This window comes from Phodopus roborovskii, unplaced genomic scaffold (assembly GCF_943737965.1).
Source record: "Phodopus roborovskii unplaced genomic scaffold, PHOROB, whole genome shotgun sequence".
Classification (NCBI taxonomy): domain Eukaryota; kingdom Metazoa; phylum Chordata; class Mammalia; order Rodentia; family Cricetidae; genus Phodopus; species Phodopus roborovskii.
In genome coordinates, this window is record NW_026126434.1 from 11,333,953 (window position 1) to 11,356,443 (window position 22,491).

The window sequence follows — 22,491 nt, forward strand, 5'->3', positions numbered from 1 at the left end:
AGAGAGAAATACATTATCTCATAGATGAAGAGAACATCCGAAGACCTCAATAAAATAAAACCATCTAGAAAGCACAGGCAGAGGTTAATTTTCTTAAATTGATGAAGGATTTCAATAAAATTCTATGGTAAAGGTTAATCTTAAATTTAAATTATTTTCCTTAAGATTAGAAATGAGACTGTAAGGGACAAAAATGAATAAAGTGTTGATGTATTTAGCATAAATAATATAACAGAACATAAAACTTTGCCAAAAAAAGGGGGAGTTCACACCGTATTTTTACCTTTATGTGCAGACACATACTTTTAATGGAACTGGAAAGTTCCATTAAACTTAATGGTAAACTTATGGTAAGCTGTAAGAGGAGGAATCAAAGGGTTAGTTTGAAATCTAGAAGTTGAGGCAATTGGAAAGGCTTAAAGCTTCTGAGCACATTCCTTTTCTAAAGCCAGATTGATACCTTATGCAGTATTTTTATTATTGTGTTCTATTAATACAGCCTCTTTATAAACAGCGTACTTGATATTTGCTAAAATGCCATAAAGCAGGGTAAGTCTGAGCATAGATGAAGCAACATGTGAGGTACTGTGCTGGGTACTTGGGATTTACATTTGTAGTACTCAGATTTGTCTGCCCATTTTGTTAGATTCAGATTGCTCTGTACAGTCCATTGAAAAGAAAGCACACACTTCTTGGAGAAGCCAGCTACTCCCCTACCAAGGTGGATAACTTACAGGAGGTCAAATGAATAAGAATTAGGAGTTAATAATCTGGACTAATTTCTCATGATCCCCCTCACCAGTTGCTCTTTCCAAATAATAGCCTGTGAGACAAATGATGGACCATTATCTTGAGTTGATACATTCACTTGTGTATACAGTACCTTTCCCTTGTAGGTGATGAGTTATACAAATGGAGGATTGGTATTTTATTCATATTTATGTTCATATTATGCCTAGCACAGTACTGAGTACCTAATAATTGTTTATAGTACATTTGTTGAAAAGATAATGAATTGCTGGTATTTATGAATCTGGAGAGATTTTAAATACTTGTAATAAATACTTACCAGTAAGGATGGACAAGATTTCCTTTATCTTGATTAAAAATGGAAAGGATTAAGTGCCTTGTAAGTAAAATATATGCATAGTCATAGCTAGCAGGCATTGTTTGTTCCTGGCTGCTTGGGAATACTATGCACATGTTATATGTAGTATTGTGAGATATGAAGTTGCCATCAAACTTAGATAAACCTCTTATTGGCTACTGGGAAAAATACTAATTATATTTACCCTCCTAAGCTTAAGAAAAATAAAATGGTAGATTTTCAAAATAAGTTCTTGGAGAGAACAGAAAAAAAAGAAAAAAAAGAAAAAAAGAAATAACCTCCAAACAAATTCTCATGAAGGGTTTGTTTCATGAGTTTTGTTGCATTCTGTTCATCATCAATACTGATTAGATATCTGTTTTGTTTCCATTTTGTTCTGTATGGTAAATAGTATCTTACCCTAGGAATTGAGTTTATGCTCAGTGTACTGCCTAAAATAGCAGGCTAATGGACCGAGGATGTATTTATAAGTGCTTTCACATGCAAGTACTTGCATGCAATTGACACCACATGAAATCACATTGTGCATACAGTAGTGAACACTTCTGGAAGGTTAGCATGAGTTCTGTGCATGTGATTTCCAGTTGTACAGTCTCTGCCATGCAAACAGGAGCTATGCAAATTAATCATGCAAATAAGCAGGTCTGATTAGAGAACCATGTCTCAAATAAGAGGCCTTGGCAGCATATTTTGTGAGCATAGTTTATTTTAAATCACCTAGTGATTAGCAACACCATTGACATCTGCTTTTTGCTTTTGTTCAAAGGAAAACAACACTCTATATCTGTATGATTAGTAAGTTTGTAATCTGGATCCAGATACCTAAAGGAGTTAGGCTCCGATCTTCCCATTGTATCTGGAAGATGGGGACATTACCTTCTTAGATAGTTACATTTCAAAGAGTTGGCTCTAGGATCATTGAGGAAGACATTTCAGGGTTGAAAAGCTTGGGTGGACTTAAAATAGATTTACATACATTTCCAAGAACAGAGAAACAATTACAATGGCAAGTTTTCTAAAATCAAGGCTAGAAAGAGAATGGTGCTACCTTTGGGGACTGGCTTTTTCCTTTTTTGCCCTAGAGAAATTCTTCTCTCTCCCTCCCCCCATCCTCCCTCCCCCCATCTCTGTGTGTGTATTTGCCCTTACCTTACCTTTTCTTCTATAAAGAAACAAACTGTTCTTCACATATTATCCCAGAGAGTCTTTCCTAAGCAAGTGTGGGTATAAAGGATCTAGAATGGAGCCTGCCTGATGAATCCACATTCTAAGACTCTCCTATAGCAAGGAACCATCAGGGAAGATTTCATGGAAGGGAACCAAGGAAGGTCCTAATTGATGGGAAAATTTGGATAGAATATTTAATTACTTTCCATAGTTATGTAAAAGGGGTTATATAAACTCTAATGCCTTTAAAACATAGTCACTTATAACTTGGGTAGGTAAAAATAAGGACTAAGTAAGATTATTCAGTCCTTGGCTAGTAGAAACTCTTCACACAAGAATGCACCATTAAGGACAAACAGCAGAACAGGACAATCAGAATTTCTGGATGCTGTCATCATACTGGCTTCATGAGTCAGTACATCAGTCTCCTCTGGTTCAGGAGCTTACGCATTTAGCTTTTCTATTCTCAGTGACTAAGATATTTCAGAGGTATCTGTAGACAAGTACTTTGAGGTAAGAAATTAGCTTTACAATTTTCTTCTAACAAAAGCCTGTTTTCTTCATAAGGAAATCAAATTTCTAAGTTTATATTTTCCTCTATCAGAGAGAGACTAAATTTCTCTTTTCCAGCAATAATGAAGTTACATTTGCAGATTACTTCCATTAACATTATATGACAGTTAGCCACAGTAGGAGGCCAGGTGCTAACCAAGTTTGGAAACCACATTTTGGAACCATACCGAATGGCAGACTAACTAATTTGAGTTTTATTAATAAAGACTATTTGATTAGGGCCATAGCAAAATCAAAGAGATGTGGAAAGATTAAACAGGTATGCTGTGAATATTGTTTCACAAGAATGGAGGAGGCAAAAGAATCAAGAAAGTTTGGTAATATTCCAAATAATGGGGACCATGACAAACACCGCTGAAAATGGAAAGGACTGGTAACTGTTGAACACTCCAAAGGGGATGAGGGAAGAAGCAAGCCATGTAAGATTAAATATCAGGAGAAAATGTTCATAAAAGAATCATGATGTCACACAACTAACAGAACAGGGAGGTAAAGAGATAGTAGATGATATAAAACAAAGAAAATGCTTTTTTACCATCTGGTCATCCACATGTATATGAATGCATTTTTAGTTTGTTTTATGAAGGAGATCATCTGACATCATATATGTATATACATATATGTATGTTATGTAAACTAAATTAAGCAATTTACCATTTCCATAATTACTCACTGTGATTTAGGAAATAATTAGGATTACTATAAACAAAAGGATACTAAGAATAAGAGGCTTTCTAGTTTTTAGTAAATGTCCCATGTGCCCCTTTCCCAGAGATATAAAACCATAACTCTTACCTTGAAGCAGAATAGTTTATTCTGGAGCAAAATATGAGTGACCCTGGCCTAGGAACAGGGATTCAGGTCACTCCACATCTCACATTTCAATATGGTGACAGTTTCATGAAACTTTTATAGGAACAGAACAAGAAAACTACAAACCAAGAGACATTTTAATCTATTCATAGAAACACTAGGTTGTGGAAAGGTGGGGAAATGTTTAGCTGTTTCACCTCAGATGATGTCTTATGGTATTCTTAGCCTTTTGGTTGGTAGAAATTGGGGTCTTGTTTGCACATTCTGAAGGGTTAACCAATAGTCACAAAGATGCTAGGTCACACAGAAAGGAGGTTGATCAATGGCTATTAAGGATAAGGATGACCAAGATGGTTTCACTCTGGACTTGCAACATTCCAGTCTCTCTATACCACTGAATTTCTCATCAGTTAATTAGCCTTTGTAGTCACAGCATCTTTCCAGGAATTCTCATTCATATCTCTTTTTTATATCATAGTCAGATTATCATGATTCCTTTGGAAGGTTAACGTTTGCCATGTGACTGTGATATCCTGTCTGTAGCTGCCCTGTCCTAGCAGTAATGATGGTATCATAAAGGGTGGTCCTTCTCTCTAAACAGTGGTCTCTAAGAAACTGAAAGTTTCTTTGGAGGCTCAAGCTAGAAAAAGCTAAAGCCTGATGCCAGCTAAAGGGGGAGCTTGTCTCCTGGAAATTGTTCTGACCATTTGTCATACCACTTGATGGGAGAGACTGAAGCAGAGCTGATGATGGGTGGAGCTATCCTTGACCAAGACTGTTTAGTTACATATATGTCATCTTCTCTGTTTCAACCCAAACCTCGTGTCAGTACCAGAAAATAGACTTGGGGATGGTTCCTAGGTCTCTTCATCTCTCTTACCAGTATGGCCACATGGAGTCTTTCTCTGATTTAAACTATTAGTTTTTTCTATAGTTGTCTTATTGAGGGGCAGTGGCTGAGCTATCTTTTTAGGGCTAAGGTCTAAGCTCTGACCCTAATTTTTGTAGCATGTACAGATAATTATAACTGCTGTCATCTATTTCTGCTGTCTAGAAAACTTTAAAATTCTAGCATGGCCTTTCTCCTGCATAAGTCATTTTGTTTGGAATGGATTGATTGTTGGAGAAATGTTCAGAGGATAAGCTGAAACCAAGGAGAACCAAACACACAAGCCACAATCCCATTTCTTATATTAAAAAGTGTCAGACATGTTAGTGCACACCAGTAATCCCAGCACTTGAGAGGTAAAGAAAGGTGGATCTCTGAGTTTGAGGCTGGTCTGGCCCACATAGGGAGTTCTAGGATGGCCAGGGTTATATAAAAGACTCTATCTCAATACCCCCTTCCAAATCCAAATTTTTGGTGGTGTTCAATCATGCAAGTTCCAGCTTGGCTTTGGAGGAATCTATTTTTCACTCTCTTCAATGTAGGAAGAACATTGACTTTTGGAGATTTTTGCTTGAGGACATAGTGTTTGATAAAATCACAGTGTTTGATAAAATCTTGGTCATTTGAAGGATAATAGCACCAGACGTTGTTTCTACAGATGGTGAATAAAATGTTATACTCACTTATTACATAGTGATCAAATTACTTTTGGAGTTTAGAACCCAAGATTTTTGTTAGAGGCAGGTGTTCATGACTAAGTTGTAGATTTTGGGATTCTTAAGTCTAGCCATAGATATATCACTTTTAAATGCCACTTGTGCATTTAAATAGCTAAAGAAAAAGTCAACAGCATTGGTAGGCAATTATATTTTGAACCTTATTAAGTTTTATGCCATAGTATGGGTGGAACTTCAAAGTTTGCTTTCTGAGTATAGTGTCTTTAAATTCTAAAGAGAAACTGTTTGATAAAAGTATCAGTTGTGAAGAAAATATCACCAGTAGTTTATCAAACAGTATCACTATGCAATAAAATGTGTTTTTCTGTGTGTGTGTGTGTGTGTGTGTGTGTGTGTGTGTGTGTATGTGTGTGTTCAATGTGTGGGTACACATTTCTCATGTTTTCTTTTTAAAAAAAATTGGAGCTTCATTCATGATGTGAAAGTTACATAGGGTCCAATTACCAGAAGGTGTCTTGGGTGTTGTTTATTTGATGTTACTGCCTTGAAATTCTGAATGCATTTAAATTTTTGAAAAAAAAAAGGTGTGTATAAATGGAGCCTTGTTTCTTGTCCACCTATTCCTAAATTCCTGTCAGCTACTTCCCAAATTATCACATATTGGTTTATATTAATTAGAAATGTTTGGCCAATTGCTCAGGCTTAGTACTGGCTATCTCTTACACTTAAATTAACCAATATTTCTATTTATGCTTTGCTACATGGCGGTACCTATATTAGCATGGAACAGTTACTTCCTGCTCTTCTTTATGTCTGATTGGTGATCCTGACTCCTCCCTTCTTCCCATCATCCATAGTTCGGTCACCCCAGTTATACTTTCTGCCTGGAATCTGGCCATTCAGAGATTTATTGAACCAATTCGAATGATGAATTATTTTTTGATACATTTTAAAATTTAAATTTGAAACAAGCTTGTTTTCCATGTCATTCCCAGTTCCATCACCCTCCCCTACTTACCCCCAACAATCCCCATCCCACAGAAAAGTGACTGCTGATACAACCCCCATCCCATCCCCTTTCTGCTCTCCAGGGAGGTTGATTCCTTCTAAGGGGAGTCTTCAAAGTCTGTCATATCATTTGGAGCAGGGCCAAGGCTCTCCCCCATGTGTTTAGGTTAAGAGAGTATCCCTCTATGTGTAATAGGTTCCCAAAATCCATTCCTATACCAGGGGTAAATACTGATCCATTACCAGAGGCCCCATAGGCTGTCTAGTCCTCCTAATTAACGCCCATATTCAGGGGCTCTGGGTTATTCCTATGCTGGTTTCCCAGCTGTTCAGGTCAGCAGTTTCTGTGGATTTCTCCAGCCTGGACTTGATTATTTTGCAACTGGATCCCAGGAGTTTGGCTAGGTGTCTGCTTCTGTTTCCATCAGTTATTAGATGAAGGCTCTAGTATGGCATATAAGATAGCCATCAATCTCATTATCAGGGAAGGGCATTTAAGGTAGCCTCTCCACTATTGCTTAGATTGTTAGTTGGGATCATCCTTGTAGATCTCTGAATATTTCCCTAGTACCAGATTTCTCTTTAAACCTATAATGGCTTGTTATGAGCATGTTTTCCCACTGGCCTGGCTGGTCCCATTGTCACGTCAGCCCCAAATCACACTTAGAGACATTGTATTAGATATAAAGCTGTTGGCCAATTTCTATTAACCTAAATATTTCCACATGGTCTCATCTTACCAGGGAGAGGACCTGGTGTTCTGCTCTCTCAGTCCTACATTTTGACTCTCCTTCCTACCTCCTCCTGAAAACCCCTTGCCTCCTAGCCCACCTAAATTGCTTTCCTATTGGCCAACAGGGTTTTATTCATTAACCAATAAGAGAAACATATTTACAGAATGACATCTCCCATCATCTCTTTTCTGTCTAAAATAAAAAGAAGGGTTTTAACATTAACAAAACAAAATACATAACAAAACAGTTATCAAATAAGAACCACAGTTAACAATATTTAGTCTATTAACATTTAGCAAGATTTAAAGAAAATATTCTATTGTCTATCCTATCTTTGTGAGCATAAAGTCCTATATGTAACTTATCGTTAATCCTAACTAAGGAAAACTATAACCCTAACTATCTGTCTTCAACTCCTTTAAAGACCACAGAAGGATAATATATAAACACTAGAAATGACAGAGACAACTCACTGCCTGGACAGTCATATGAAGTTCTTCTGTAATGTTCAATCTTTAGCCTATAAGCCATAGTGTGTCTGGCAGACTCCTCAGCAAAGTTGGAAACTTTAAACTGTCTTCTTGTATTGGCAGTTTGTCAGTCACTTTTTTCTGTGTCTTGTAGACTGTCTGTCAGACTCTTCCATGAAGCAGGAACCCTGTAGCAATGTCCATCTTGTATCAGCAGTCACTTTTCTGTGGGTCTTGCATGTCCAATTTATATAGCATAAAGTCAAACAGTCAAGACAAGAGCAGTATCTTGCCTAAATAGCTAGTTTTTCCATATTGGGAGTAAACTCCATAACGAGTTTCTTTGATGTCCATCTTTCTTTTTGATGAAGATGGTGTTGCTGGAGCAGTTATGTCTCACTGTGAAGAAAAACCCTAAATCATTTTAAATGCCATATGCTGTAGGTCTTTGAAAGGTTTAAAGAATGTATATCCATCTCAAATACATCACAAATACATTTTGAAAACCTAACTAACTTAACTCTAAGTTTTGACTATTATAGGTAACTATCTAAAATCTGTACTAAATTATATATTATATTTTTAAATGAGCTATATAAACACAATGCCTAAACAAGAGTTGTTTAGGTATCTCAGAGTTGTTTTGATTTGCATTTCCCTGATGGCTAAGGATGTTGAACACTTTCTTAAGTGTATTTTAGCCACTTTAGATTCCTTTATTTAGATTCCACTTTAGATTCCTCTATTAAGAATTCTCTATTTAGTTTTATACCCCATTTTTTGTTTGATTGGATTACTTGGTGTTTTGGTAATTAGCTTCTTGAGTTCTATGTATGTTTTGGAAATTAGCCCTTTGTCAGATGTGTGGTTGGTGAATATCTTTTCCCATTCAGTGGACTACAATTTTGTCTTGTTGACTGTCTCCTTTGCCTTATAGAAGCTTTTCAGTTTCAGGAGGTCCCATTTATTGTCAATCTCAGTGTCTGTGCTACTGGTGTTATGTTCAGGAAGCGTGCTCCTGTACCAATTCGTTCAAGGGTACCTCTCACTTTTTCTTCTAAGTGGTTTAGTGTGGCTAGATTTATTTTGAGGTCTTTGATCCATTTGGACTTAAGTTTTGAGCATGGTGATAGATATGGATCTATCTGCAGTTTTCTACAAGTCAGCATTCAGGTATACCAGCACCATTTGTTGGCGATGCTTTCTTTTTTCCATTGTTTAGTTTCAGCTCTTTTTTTTTTTTGTCAAAAATCAGGTGTTTGTAGGTGTGTGGGTTGATATCAGGATTTTCGATTCAATTCCATTGGTCTACCTGTCTATTTTTTGTGCCAATACCAAGTTGTTTTCAGGACTATAGCTCTATAATAGAGCTTGAAGTCAGGGATGGTGCTGCCTCCAGAAGTTACTTTATGGTACAGGGTTGTTTTGACTGTCCTGGGTCCTTTGTTTTTCCATATAAAGTTGAGTATTATCCTTTCAAGATCAGAGAATTGTGTTGGGATTTTGATGGGGATTGCATTGAATCTGTAGATTTCTTTTGGCAAGATTGCCATTTTTACTATGTTGATCCTACCTAACCAAGAGCATGGGAGATCTTTCTATTTTCTGGTATCATCATTAATTTCTTTCTTTAAAGGCTCAAAGTTCTTACATATAAGTCTTTCACTTGTTTGGTTAGCATTACCCCAAGGTATTGTTTATGGCTAATGTAAAAGGTGATATTTCTCTGATTTCTTTCTCAGCCACTTTATATATGGTAGGGCTACTGAAATTTTTTTTGATAATCTTGTATCCTGCTAGTTTGCTGAAGGTGTTCATCAGCTGTAGGAGTTCCCTGGTAGAGTTTTTTTTTTTCTTGGTCACTTATGTAAACTATCATATGATCTGCAAATGGTGACAGTTTGACTTTTTCCTTTATAATTTGTATCCACTTGATCTCCTTTTATTTTCTTATTGCTCTAGCTAGTACTTCAAGTACAATATTGAAGAGATATGGAGAGAGTGTACATCCCTGTCTTGTTCATGATTTTAGAGGGATCACATTGAGTTTCTCTCCATTTAGTTTGATATTGGTTTGCTGTATGTTGCTTTTATTATGTTTAGGTATGCTATTGTTACCTCTGATCTCTCCAAAACCTTAATCATGAAGGGGTGTTGGATTTTTCAAAGGCATTTTCAGCATCTAGTGAGATGATCATGTGATTTTTCTTTTTCAGTTTGTTTATGTGGTGGATTACATTGATGGATTTTCATATGTTGAACCATCCCTGCATCCCTGCATCTCTGGGATGAAGCCTACTTGGTCATGGTGGATGATTTTTCTGATGTGTTCTTGGATTCGATTTGCCAGTATTTAAGTATTTTTGCATCAATGTTTGTGAGGGATATTGGTTTGTAGTTCTGTTTCTTAGTTGTGTCCTTGTGTGTGTTGGTTACTAAGGCAATTGCAGCCTCGTAAAAAGAGTTTAGCAATGATCCTTTTCCTTCTATTGTGTGGAACACTGAGGAGTATTGGTATTAGTTGTTCTGTGAATTTCTGGTATAATTCTACACTGAAGCCATCTGGCCCTGTGCTTTTTTTGGTTGGGAGATGGTTTGAACTGTTTCTTGCAATTTTTGGTTTGTCTTTTCTTCCATTTATTTAAAGGACTTTCTCATTCCTTTTTTCGGGTCTATGTCATCTTCATGAAGTTGTTTTTAGGGTCATTCTCTTCTGCTTCATCTGTGTTGGGAAGTTTATGTCTTGCTGGTGTGGAGTCTCTAGACTCTCATGGTATCATATTGATCTTTCTGTTGTTGACTGTGTTCTTATACTGTCATCTACCCATATCTTCTAGTGTGTTCCGGTGGGGTCTCTCCTTCTCCTGGTGCTTACAGGGCCAAGGTTCTCTTCCAGTGGGTGCAAGCAGGTCTAATACTCCATTGGCTCTCCTCTTCTAGTGGGTGGAGGTGGGACTAGGGTGATGGCAGACTCTGGTTAGGCTATCTGCTGGGATGGGTTACCCTGTGTACAGTCCCCAGTCTTTAAGATGCTCTGGGAAGGGCATGGGATTGTGGGCTCCTTCTGTGAGTGGAGAGGGGAGCAGGATTATGGGAGACTCTGGTTGGGACAGTCCTCAGGGATGAGCTCCCAGTCATGCAGACCCCAGTCCTCAGGTGGCTCTGAGCAGAGCACCAGAGGTGAATGCCAAATCTTTACAGTGTACAAGAAGATTATTCTACATCAGGTGTTTGTGTGTGTGTGGGGGGCAGTCAGGTATACATGCAAAGGCATGAGTGTGTTTTTGCATACAGACACACACACAGGCATACACACACACACACACACACACACAGAGAGAGAGAGAGAGAGAGAGAGAGAGAGAGAGAGAGAGGAGAGAGAGAGAGGAGAGAAACATTAAACATGCCATCATACCATAAAACCCATGGAACTCAGGAGACAGATTTTGAGAGTTGATTCTTGCCTTCTATCTTGTTGAGAGAGTGTCTTTATTCCTCCTCTTCCTTCTCCTTCTTTTTCCTCCTCCTCCTGTTGTACTGTGCACTCCAGTCTAACTGGTTTAGGAACTTTTTGGCCTTTCTCTGGTCTGTGCCTCCCATTTCACTATAGGCATGCTGGGATTACAGATGAGTACCACTACAACTAGCTTTTTATGTGGCCTTTGGGGATTGAACTGAGCTTGTCAGGGCTGTGCCTAGTGCCTTCACTCTACTGAATCACCTTCCTGGCCCCTAAATGTATTTGGAATAGGAATCTCACATTGCTATTTAGCATGGACCTCCTGGAATCATGTAGGTGCTCCTGGAAAATTCTTTGTTCATTTTCAGGTTGAGTTTTACTCTGCTTGATGCCCATCATATGATACAGGCTCCACTCTGATCATGTCAGATGCAGGATAGAATTTAAATTAGAGTGAAGCCTATTAGCTCAGGTTGATTACTGACATCTAAGAGGTTTGGACTGTGAGCAAGTTACATGTTCACAGAATGTCAGCATTGTTAGCCAGGAATGACCACTTGAATTTAAATGATTGATTTAGCATACAGAATTAAAAAGAACAAGGACCAAAGCCTCAGAGAAAAGTGGGGGGAAGCAATGAGTAGATTTGAGGTTCCTGCCAACTCTATCTGACTCTTCTCCAAACCTACTGTAAGCCAATCAACTGACATATGTTATGTCCTGCAGATGGAAAAGCAGCTTGTGTAAATGTATAGAGTGCAGATGCAAGGACCTGCTGTGCATCTGTTGGAGGTTATATTTGGTAAGCAGCCTGCCAGTATCTATGGTGTTTGAAGAAAGGCAGTTACACCGTGGGAGGTAGATTAACCTTATTTGTATCACATGGAAACCTTGTGGTCCCTTGGAAGGCATAGTTATTTTTTCTATAAGTTTTTAAATAATTATTTTAAAAAGTATGCACATGCATATATATCTGTGTAGGGGTGTGCAGGAGCCCATGGAGACCAGAAGAGGGAGTTAGATCCCTTGTTGCAGTTCAGAACTGCCTGTGGGCATTGGGAGTTGAGTATAGGTTCTCTTCAAGAGCAGTGCATGCTTGTAACTACTAAGCCATCTCTGCAGCCTCATAGACCCTCCTTAAATGCACAGAATGAGTCTTTCACATTGCTACCATAGGCATGCGAATATTGAGTCCTCCTATAGTAAGTGTGCCAGGAGACAGGGATAGTTGCACAGCTCTATATGTTGCTCCTAGCAGTGAGAAGTACTCAACTTTTTAGGGACTGAACTCAGGTAAAACTGTGTCCTTGGTTTTGAAGCAGAAATAAAGTACAACTGTAGTTTGTTAAAATTAAAAGAACCACAGGGAAAAATAAAGTGCACGTGGATGCATTGGTATGGGCTTCTCAAAGAGAGAGCTGCTGTTTAATGAAATACATCCTTTGTGTGTGTGCATGTTCATAAGATCATTGTGTATGTGTCTCTCTGTGTACACATGTTCACATGTATATGTATGTATTTGGAGGTCAAAAGTTGACATTGAGTCTTATTTGAACATGTTCCACTGCACTCTTAATTGAAATTCTATCCTGCATCTAGGTCTGTACAAGGTGTGGGAGAACATGTCTTACTGTAAGCAGGGTTTCTGATGAGAGACCTAAAACACTGCTGGGAAGAGAAAGGTCTTAGGCAGATGTTGTGAATTGTATTAGAATTTGACTCTTCACATGCTGAGAGGCTTTGGTTACACTGCCAGATAAGGGGTTCCTGTAATTTTTCCCTGTCTTTCTAGTCTTATTGCAAAGACAGAACTGTAGCAATGAGGTAGGCAGAGTAAAAAATTAAAGACACAGCCAAGAGGTGTGTGACCCAGAGCCAGGAGCATGGCTCTACATTAGTTGGTTCCTCATGAACAAACAAGATAAGACTGTCAGAATAAAGTCAGTGATAATAGTTTGCTCTTGTCAATATTTTTTAATAATGAGGATCTAAACATTCCTGATTTAAACCTAAGACAAGTTGTTCATAACAACATTCAGGGTGCTTATTTAATAATTATTGAGAAGATGAATATAAAGGATGTATGTGACCTCCTTTTGGATGCCAGGAAAATTTATGAACAAAAAGCAATAGGCTGAATATTACTTGCCTGCCGGGTCTATGGCCTGTGGGCATCTCAGAGGACTTGAACTATAAAGAGTCTTCTAAGCAGGTGAAGGTGTAAGAGCATTTTGACTTGATGAAAACTCCATTTCCTGGCCTTTGTTGTGTGTGCAATTTGAGATGGGGCCAGTTTACCTAATATAAGCAAGCTATAATCTGCCCAGGAGATTATTCAGAAATCCTCTAGTTCAGAGGAAGAACTGTATTTAATGCTGGTGTAAGGGCTGTATTAGCAGAGTCCCAGCTTAGGAGGAATTTTGCCTTTTCTTAGGGAAGTGGAACACTGCCTTGCCTTATTCTAAAGATCTTTTGTTTGGGGGGGTGGGAATTTGGATGCTCCACTGTTTTAAGAAACAGTTATTTTTTACTTTTGTTTCAGATATTTCAGTATGTATTTTGATTTTTCCCCCCTGCCTGGTCTTCAAATGTGGAATAGGAGGTATCTTATTTCACTTTCTGTTAGAACAAATTACCTGAGGCTGGGTTATAATTTTAATTAATTTTATATCTTGAAAGCAGTTTCTCCCTCCTCTTCTCTTCCCAGCCCCCCACATCTCCTCTGCACCTACCCATTCCTCCTCTGTTGCTATAATTTTGTAAAAAGAGGTTTCTTTTGCTTCCAGGGTCAAGAGCAAAGCACTGGCTTTTCTATGGGAAGGCAGGGGTAGAAAGGGTGGAAGAGAATTAGAGGGAGAGGAGGGAAGATGTCAGGGGAAAGGAGGAGAAAGGAGAAGAAGGGCAGGTGAATGAGCAGGGTGAGGAGGAGGAAGATGAGAGGAGGTCACATGGCAGCAAGGAAATACTGAGAAGAGCTTTTTCCCCATGGCCCTTCTGATGCAAGAACTCAGTCTTGTTAGAAAAGTAGAATTAGGAGAAACAAAAGTGGGGAGGAAGAGGGGAGAGAGGGACATGAGGGAGCAGGAAGATTGAGACAGGGAAAGAATAGAGGATAGCAAGAAAAGAGATTCCATACTAGAGGGATACATAAACATAAATCTGGCACTAGGGAAATGTTTAGAGATCCACAAGGATGACCCCAACCAACAATCTAAGCAATAGTGGAGAGGCTACCTTAAATGTCCTTCCCAGATAGTGAGATTGATGACTACCTTATATGCCATCCTAGAACCTTCATCTAGTAGCTGATGGAAGCAGAAGCAGACACCCACAGCTAAACACTGAGCCAAACTCTTGGAATCCAGTTGTAGAGAGAGAGAAGTGATGAGCAAAGAGGTCAAGACCAGGCTGAAAAAACCCACATAAACTGCTGACCTGAACAAGGGGAGCTCATGGACCCCAGTCTGATAGCTAGGAAACCAGCATAGGATTGACCCAGGCCTCCTAAATGTGGGTGTTAGGACTGGGCAGTCTATTGGGCTTCTGGTAGTGGATCAGTATTCATCCCTAGTCTACAAATGGACTTTGGAAGCCCATTCCACATAGAAGGATAATATCTCAACCTAAACACATGGGGGAGGGCTTTAGCCCTTTACCAAATCATATGACGGACTTTGAAGACCCCCATGGAAGGCCTCACCCACTGTAGGGAGCAGAAAGGGACTGGGATGGGGTTTGGGAGCTGGACAGGGGAGGAGGGGAGGGCAAGGGAACTGGGATTGACATGTAAAACAAGCTTGTTTAAAATTTAAATAAAAATATTATTTAAAAAAGCATAACCCTCAACCCCCAAAGGCCCACCCACCTCTCAACACAGCATTGCAGGGCACTAAGCTCCAAAGTGGAGTTGTGGGGACAATTCATACCCATATCACAGTAGGAAAATCCAAAGGTAAGTTGGAAACCTTTGACTACAGAAAACAATTCAGCCTATTCATTAGTGTGCAGGGATACCCAAGACTGTGCTCTTGTAGCTATCCTGATAAACATACCTGATTTTCTCTAGACAAGGCATTCCTGTTAAGCACTGATGTTGACTTTCATCTTCAGATTCTCTTTCCTTTCGTCTGCAAGGGAAAAGGGAGAAAGGATCCATATCACACCTTTCCTAGCAGCCATATTAGTAACTTTGTTTATTTTTGTTTTTAATAATACTCTGATGGGAAATGTCTGGAATGGAATCCACTGATAGAATTTCCTTTGATGGCATTATATATGGTTAAAGTACAGCATCTACACTCACCACCACACTACATCAAATCAGTGACTACTTGAGAAATGATTTCATTGAGTAGATGATGTATTAATTTTATTTTTAATATTATCATGCACACCATTTGTCAAAAACTGTGAGAGTACAGCAAAAACTTAGGAAGATGTCTATTGGATAATATCTGAAGAGCCAGTGGCTTTTTTTTAAAACTTTTTATTCTTTGCAGATTTCACATCATGTACCTCATTCTCATTTATCTTTCTGTCCCTTCATATTTGTCCTTCGCCCTTGTGACACCCCCAAAATAAAATAAAATATAAAAGAAAGATTAAAAAAAAAAAAACCCTTGTCATGGAAGCCAAGTCACATAGTATGCCCTTAATCCATACCTCTGTACTTGCAAGTGTTGGTTGCAGTGAGTCATTGTTCTGGATTGATGCCTCTGGCTTCTGCTTCACTATCCAAGGCCTGGACCTCTCCATGGTCCTTGGTGGCATGCAGGCCACCCATCTAGCCCATTCCTCATCGTTTTTGACTCTTCAGCCTTAATTCTATCTCTCTCTCTCTCTCTCTCTCTCTGCATCCCTCCCTTCCCCCCACACCCCACCATGTATTTGCTCATCCCAGGCAGGTGGGTGGGTCTCCTCCTGTCTGAACCAGTGACCTTTAAAGCCGTCCACAGTGATGAAGGTGGGTTGTAACTGACTGAATCCTTGTGTAGTCACCTTGCTGGTTATCCCTACACCACCCAGATGTTCTGCTGGGTCAATAAGCACAGCTGCAGCCTGGCTTTAGTTCTAACAGAACTTTACACAGAAACTTTAAGCAATGTCTTTTACCTAACCAGCCTTGACATCTAAAAGACTCTTTTTTAAAAAAATTACATTTTAGTGTCTGTGTGTACCTGTGTAAGTGCACTCATGGAGATCAGAGAACATCCTGTGGGAGTCAGTTCTCTCCTAACACCTGTGGCTATTGAATGCAGGTCTTCCAACTTGGTGGCAAGTACCTTCACTCACTTAGCCCTTATGCTGACCCCTTAAAAAAATCCCTGCTTTCCCTTGGTACCCTCTTTATTGTTCTCTACTCTTTTCTCCCCTTTTGTAATTTTGTTTTGCATATTTTCTCCTCTCCCCTCATTTCCTTCTCCCTTTTTTTCCATGTTCTCTTTCCTTACTAATTAAAATGAAGAAAAATGTAAATCAGATTGATAAAGCCCCAGTGAAAAAAATAAAGGTTCTTTGGTAAAATTGCCAGAAGGCAATAAATGCAAATGGGTGTGATATAAAGAATAATCTTAGCTTACTGACTTCTCTGGCCAACTTTTGAATGGGCCTAGAAAAGCCAGAAGATAAGACAGCAGTCACTTCTCAACCTGATGATTTTGCCACAGCTGGTCTTAATGTCAAACGTGTGGAAGCCAGGGACTGACATCTCCTGTCACATGCCCTGCGATGTTGTGAAATGGAGCAGGACAAGATGAATATTGGTTTTGCTAATTATCTCCCCTTTTCCTTTCGGAATATTTTCTCCCTCTGGATACATGTTTTCCCTTTCACACTGATGAATACTATCTCTATACTGTAGTTGACTGGCATTCTCTGTCTCTATTTGAATCTGAACTCAGGTCCTCATGCTCTGTCAGCAAGCACTCATCCTCTGCCTCATCTTGGCAGCCCTGAGAAAGGGCAGGCACTTTTGGCTGTAATGCCCTCTGTAGGTACAGACACAGGCCCTGGCTGTTGTCTTGTGCCACAGAACTGGTTTTTTAAGTAACACAGAACAGGACAGAAGAGAAGTGCCAAGCTCCTCTGTGTGGCTTGAACATCATCACTGCCCAATGTCATCAAGTTTCATCTGGTAAAGCTTGCCAGAGATGAGACAGCAAAAGAATCTCATGCTTGAAAATGAAAATGAAACCAACAGTCACTAGTCATTTGTAGCTATTTACACTTAAAGTTTATTATTATTAAACAAAACCTAAAAATCACTTTTTATCCACTCTAGCCCTGGCTGTTCTAGCTATATGAAACCATGGTCAGTCACCTGTTATCACCTATCTATATCCATTATCTATCTATCTATGTATCTGTCTATCTATCTATCTATCTATCATCTATCTATAATTTATCTTCTATTTATCATCTATCTCTATCATCTATATATCATCTATTTAACATCTATTATTTATATATATGTGTATTTATCATTCTATTTATATCTATTTAATCTATCATCTATCCATCTATGTGTGTGTATATATATATATATATACATATATATGTGTATACATACATACATATTTATGTATTAGAGTCAATACAGCTTCATTCAGATTGTGCTATTTCACCAAGATAACATAGCTTCATGTGGAATCTAAAATCGTGAATCTTAGTGGCACTTTTAGGCTAATGCTTGCAATTTTATTCTTAGCCCTGTTAGCTAGAAATATTCCAGTTAATTAATATTTAATGGTACATTCTTCTTCAGAAAAACAGATTTTAAACTCTTATCAGGCCAAGGACATTTTTTTGTTGGTTATTTGGTTACAATTCCAAATTATTCAGCAACTCCAGTCTTTAAACAGAAGCTACAGGGAAATTTTAGGGACCACATCAAGAGCATCATAGAGATGCCTATTCGTTTGGGTTTGCTTTTTAAGGCAGAATCTTCCAATGTAGCCAAGTAGTGCCTAAACCTTGTGATCTTCTTACCTCAGCCTCTGGGGTGTTGAGATTACAGGCAGGGTCCAGTCACCACACCTGGATATGACAGACAATTTCTTGAGAGAAATTGTCACCACCTGGCAGGCATGTTCCCTCTCATCATTCTTCAAGGGACTGTGGGACAGATTTGGCCTTTAGAGCTCCACAGTCATGAAGCACAGCTGTGCCATGGTGGCCACATTTCCTTTCTCTCTTCTGCCATGCACATTCTACCTGTGAGTCCAGGGTTTGTACTTAACCTGCTATTTCTCTCCAGAGATGTAATTACTGAGAAAAGTGTAAGGCAGAGTCAAGGAAAATAAAGTGCCAGTGGAATTACTCATTTCCCCCCACCCCTGCCCCTGTCCCCTCTGTGCCTTGTCTATCCATCTTCATTGATGAGGAGCTTTCTGGAGAACTCTGTAGGCATAACTGGAAATATCAGTAAGGATACACTATTTTGAAGTAGACCACTATGGAGAGAGACCAAATCTACAAAACATGCTCCCAAGTACACCATCCACACCACAACTTTAATTTACTCCTTTATTGAAATGTGTCATTCTGCAACATCGTGGTGATAATATGCAATCCAACAACCCAGTTGACAGCCCAGAATGCCCAGTGATAATCTTATGCAGGGAAGCTTTAAAAAGAGGAGAATCCACCAAGGTTCATTTTACTCCCACCATCCCCAGACAAACCCAGGAAGAATGTAGTATTTTGTATAGATCAGGCTGCTGGACTCTGGCAGAACTATCCTAAAATATTACTTATCTTCTGTGAAGTGAACTATATGGCTGAAATGTCCATCAGGGCCCTAATGTAACTGCTATCACACCCTCTTGCTTAGCTTAAATGGTCTACATTCATCCTGTTGAGGGGGAAAAAAAATCAAACAATTTATGTGTGTAATTTTCTTTGAAAGTATATTGATTACCTCTCAGATATTTTCTATCATATTATACAGAGGTAAAAATGCATGGTATGCATTTTTAAATTTATGGCTAAACAAGTAGTTAAACTTGTGTGGGACTGTTACACTAATTGACCAAGGTACTCTAAAAAATGAGCGCTGATCATCTTGCTGATTTATAAGTTTTTATTCACATTTTGCCTTCTCTTACAGTTTGTATAGCTGACCTGTCCATTCTTTATATTAAGTGGAAATGCACTAAAAGAAGGAGTATTCCATACCCAGGAGAGTCTGTGAGTTTTCTCAGTACCATTTTCTGTTGGTAATCAGAAGGAGAAATTTTATTCCATTTTTATCACTCATTCTGAAGATTGATAATGTAGTTTCTAGGGGAGCATTATTTATGCTACATGCTTATTATTTTTGCTGCTCCCAACTTGAAGCATAGCATGTGTTTTTCTGAAGAATGTTGGTACTTGATTATAATCATAGCTGCAGCTCTTTTGATAGGCAATTTCACTTTGGAGAATAGGTGTGAGAGTTTTAGTGTTTTGAATGTAAATCCGATCAATCCTGTCACACCTTATGTGGTGTGCGAATGATGAATAAGGTTTATTATATCCTGTTCATTAAAATACAGAAAACTTTCCCAGCCATATTGATGTTGTGCTTTCACTTGTTTTAGATGTTCTTTTTTTTTTTTTTGTTATTTCTGTGTGTAAGGCATGGATAAAAGCCATGTTCAGAATATGAAAAATATTAATTAATAAATACTATGGAATTAGTAACTGAATACATGATGCATTCAGGGGTGGTATTTTAGGTTGTTCGGGTTTTGTGCATGTAGCTTTTTCATACTAGTGTATAGCTGGATTCATCAGGTGTAGATGTCAGGGCATTTAAAGGAAAAATTAGCACTAGTGAACAGGACACTGAGGTGTCCTATCCTCCTACAGGATAGTAAATCTACACATTGCATTAAAAGGCACAGGATAGAATGAGTTCCAAGATAGCCTGGGCAACAAAATGAGGCCTTGTTTTAAAAGCAAACCAAAACAACCAAGCAAACACATAATGACAAAAGAAGCTACATTAACTAAAACCCTATATGGTAGTTATAGATTCTACTTTTCTGTTTATAAAGAATGAAACGAAGACTTAGACCACTTGACCTCCTTTCTTGGTATGAATACAAAGGGACGACTCACATGAAATTTTGACTAAAAGTGATACTGATAGAGAGCCCAAGAAGATTTGAGGACATATGTATTTTTAAATTCTCCTCTGTGTGTGTGTGTGTGTGTGTGTGTGTGTGTGTGTGTGTGTGTGTGTGTGTGTGTGTATGTGCGTGTGTAGGCCAGAGGTCCATATTAGGTGTCCTCCTGAACTACTCTCCACTTTGTTTTCTGAGACAAGGTTTCTCATTGAACCTGCATCACACTGTTTGATCACCTCACTCAGCATAATCCTCTCGCCTTTCCTTTGTAATTTTTAAACTTAAAAATATTAATAAACAACCTGGAAAGATGGCTTAGTGACTAAGAGACTGTACTGTTCTTGCCCAGAACCTACAGTTGGTTTCCAACTCTTATGTCTCATGGCCTACAACTGTCTGTGATTTGATTCTACCTGTGTCCAGCATATAACCACACACAGACAGACATGCATGCACTGAGTATTTGTGCCTTCTGATGAAGAAAATGCTCACAGCCTCTGCAAACTCTATTCCATCCCACTCTATTTCAAATATTTTGAATTTTTTTATCCCACATATAAGTAGTATGGCATTCATTTTGTGTGTGTGTGTGAGAGGGAGAGAGAGAGAGAGAGAGACAGAGACAGAGAGAGACTCAGGTCACTTTAGCCTAATGTCCTTGTCCTCCAGGCTCATCTGTGTGGTCACACATGTTAGGACTATTAGTATTCAGGCATCTGTAATGGCCTGCCCATGGGATTCTGACAGGATACATCCTCAGCTTCAGCCACTAAAAGGACCTCCTATGCATATTCACTATGTTCCCTTTTAAAAGGTTCCTGTCCACCTCCCATTGCTCTCTGCATCTCTCTCTCCCCTTCTCTGCCTGTCTCTGTCTCCTCCCCCTATCTGCCTTTCTTTTTTCTTTTGTTGTTCCTGTCCCCAGAGGATTATCTCCTCTCTCCCCTCCCCCCTTTTCCTATTCCTCTCAGTCCCTTTCACCCATAAAAACAGACAGACAGACAGACAGACAGACAGACACACACACACACACACACACACACACACACACACACACACCCTTCATGTGAGCTCTGTCTTTTTGTCTCATGCCACTTTTTAAAAATTGCAACAAGAACATCCATTTTTTATGGCCATATGATATTCTGGTGGATGTATATATGCCAGAATCTGTACACACAGGATGAGGCAATTTCTTTATCCCTTTATTCATCGGTAGACACAAAGATAGTCTCAGTGCTGTGCTGTCTAGTTTCCTGTCAACCTGACACAAGCTAGAGTCATCTGAAAGGGGGGAACCTCAGTTGCAAAAACGCCTCTATAAGATCTTGCTGTCAGGCATTTTTAAAATTAGTGATTGATGAGGGGAGAGCCCAGACTATCATAGGTGGCCATCCCTGGGATGGTGGTCCTAGGTTCTATAAGAAAGCAGGCTGAGCAAGCTGTGATGAGCAAGCCAGTAAGCAGCACTCCTCCATGGCCTCTGCAACAGCTCCTGCCTCCAGGGTCCTACTCTGCTTGAATTCCTGTTGTGACATCTGTCAGTGATGCATGATGATGTAGAAGTGTAAGCCAATGCACTTAAGAACACTTAAAATTATGCCTGCATAGTATGTTGTTATTAATTGCAATCACTGCAATTTACAGTGCAATTTACACTGCAATTTACAATAGAGGACATGAACTTACTCCTTCTGTCTAACAAAGACTTAGAATTCTTTGCTCAGGACCTCCTCAGTTACTGTTCCACCTCTTAGCTATTTATAACTTCCACTATGTTGTTTACTTCTGTGAGATATATATCTATATATGTATATATATTATGTATACTCTCTATATATGTACACACACACACACACATGCATGCACACACACATATAACAAATAGTCATGTTAGATCAAAAGGTTAAATGACTGCACTGGTATTTCATATAACACTCAAGTTATTTAAACCTCTTTTGCCTTTTTTTTTATCTGACAACAGGATGAAGTGAAAACTTTATTTTTTTTCAAGACAGTGCTTCTCTGTGTAGACCCGGCTATCCTGGAACTTGCTCTGTAGACCATGCTAGCCTCAAACTCAGATACCCCTGCTTTTGCCTCCCAAATGCTGGGAGGCTGTGCCAGGAGATTAGTAAGGTCAGGGCCAGACTGGGCTACCTATTTCAACCTTATCTTACAAACAGCTTCTGTTCAAACTCTTTTTTGAAAAATATTATTTTTAAAAAAGATCACAGTGGCTTTCTATAAGGCTCCTGTAAAGGAGAAATCCTGAGCACCATAAATTAGTTAAGATATATTATTTTAAGGTATGTGTTCTGGTTTTAGTTTATTTTATAGTGTGTGAGCATGCCAGGGCTCTATGCCTTCCTGAAATGAGTTTCTCTCTTAAGTGTAGCTCTCTAAATGTGCCTCTTTGCTTTACCTTATTATTAAACAGTGTGTGTGTTTGTGTGTGTGTATGTGCAGTGCAGGTGCCCAT

The 22,491-nt window shown here is 38.9% G+C and overlaps 1 protein-coding gene across 1 annotated transcript in view; it reads left to right on the forward strand.

The window, feature by feature from the left end:
• The window catches only part of Ctnna3 (catenin alpha 3), a 1,153,843-nt gene that overhangs the window by 12,396 nt on the left and 1,118,956 nt on the right, over positions 1–22,491 (forward strand). The window lies entirely within an intron of this gene.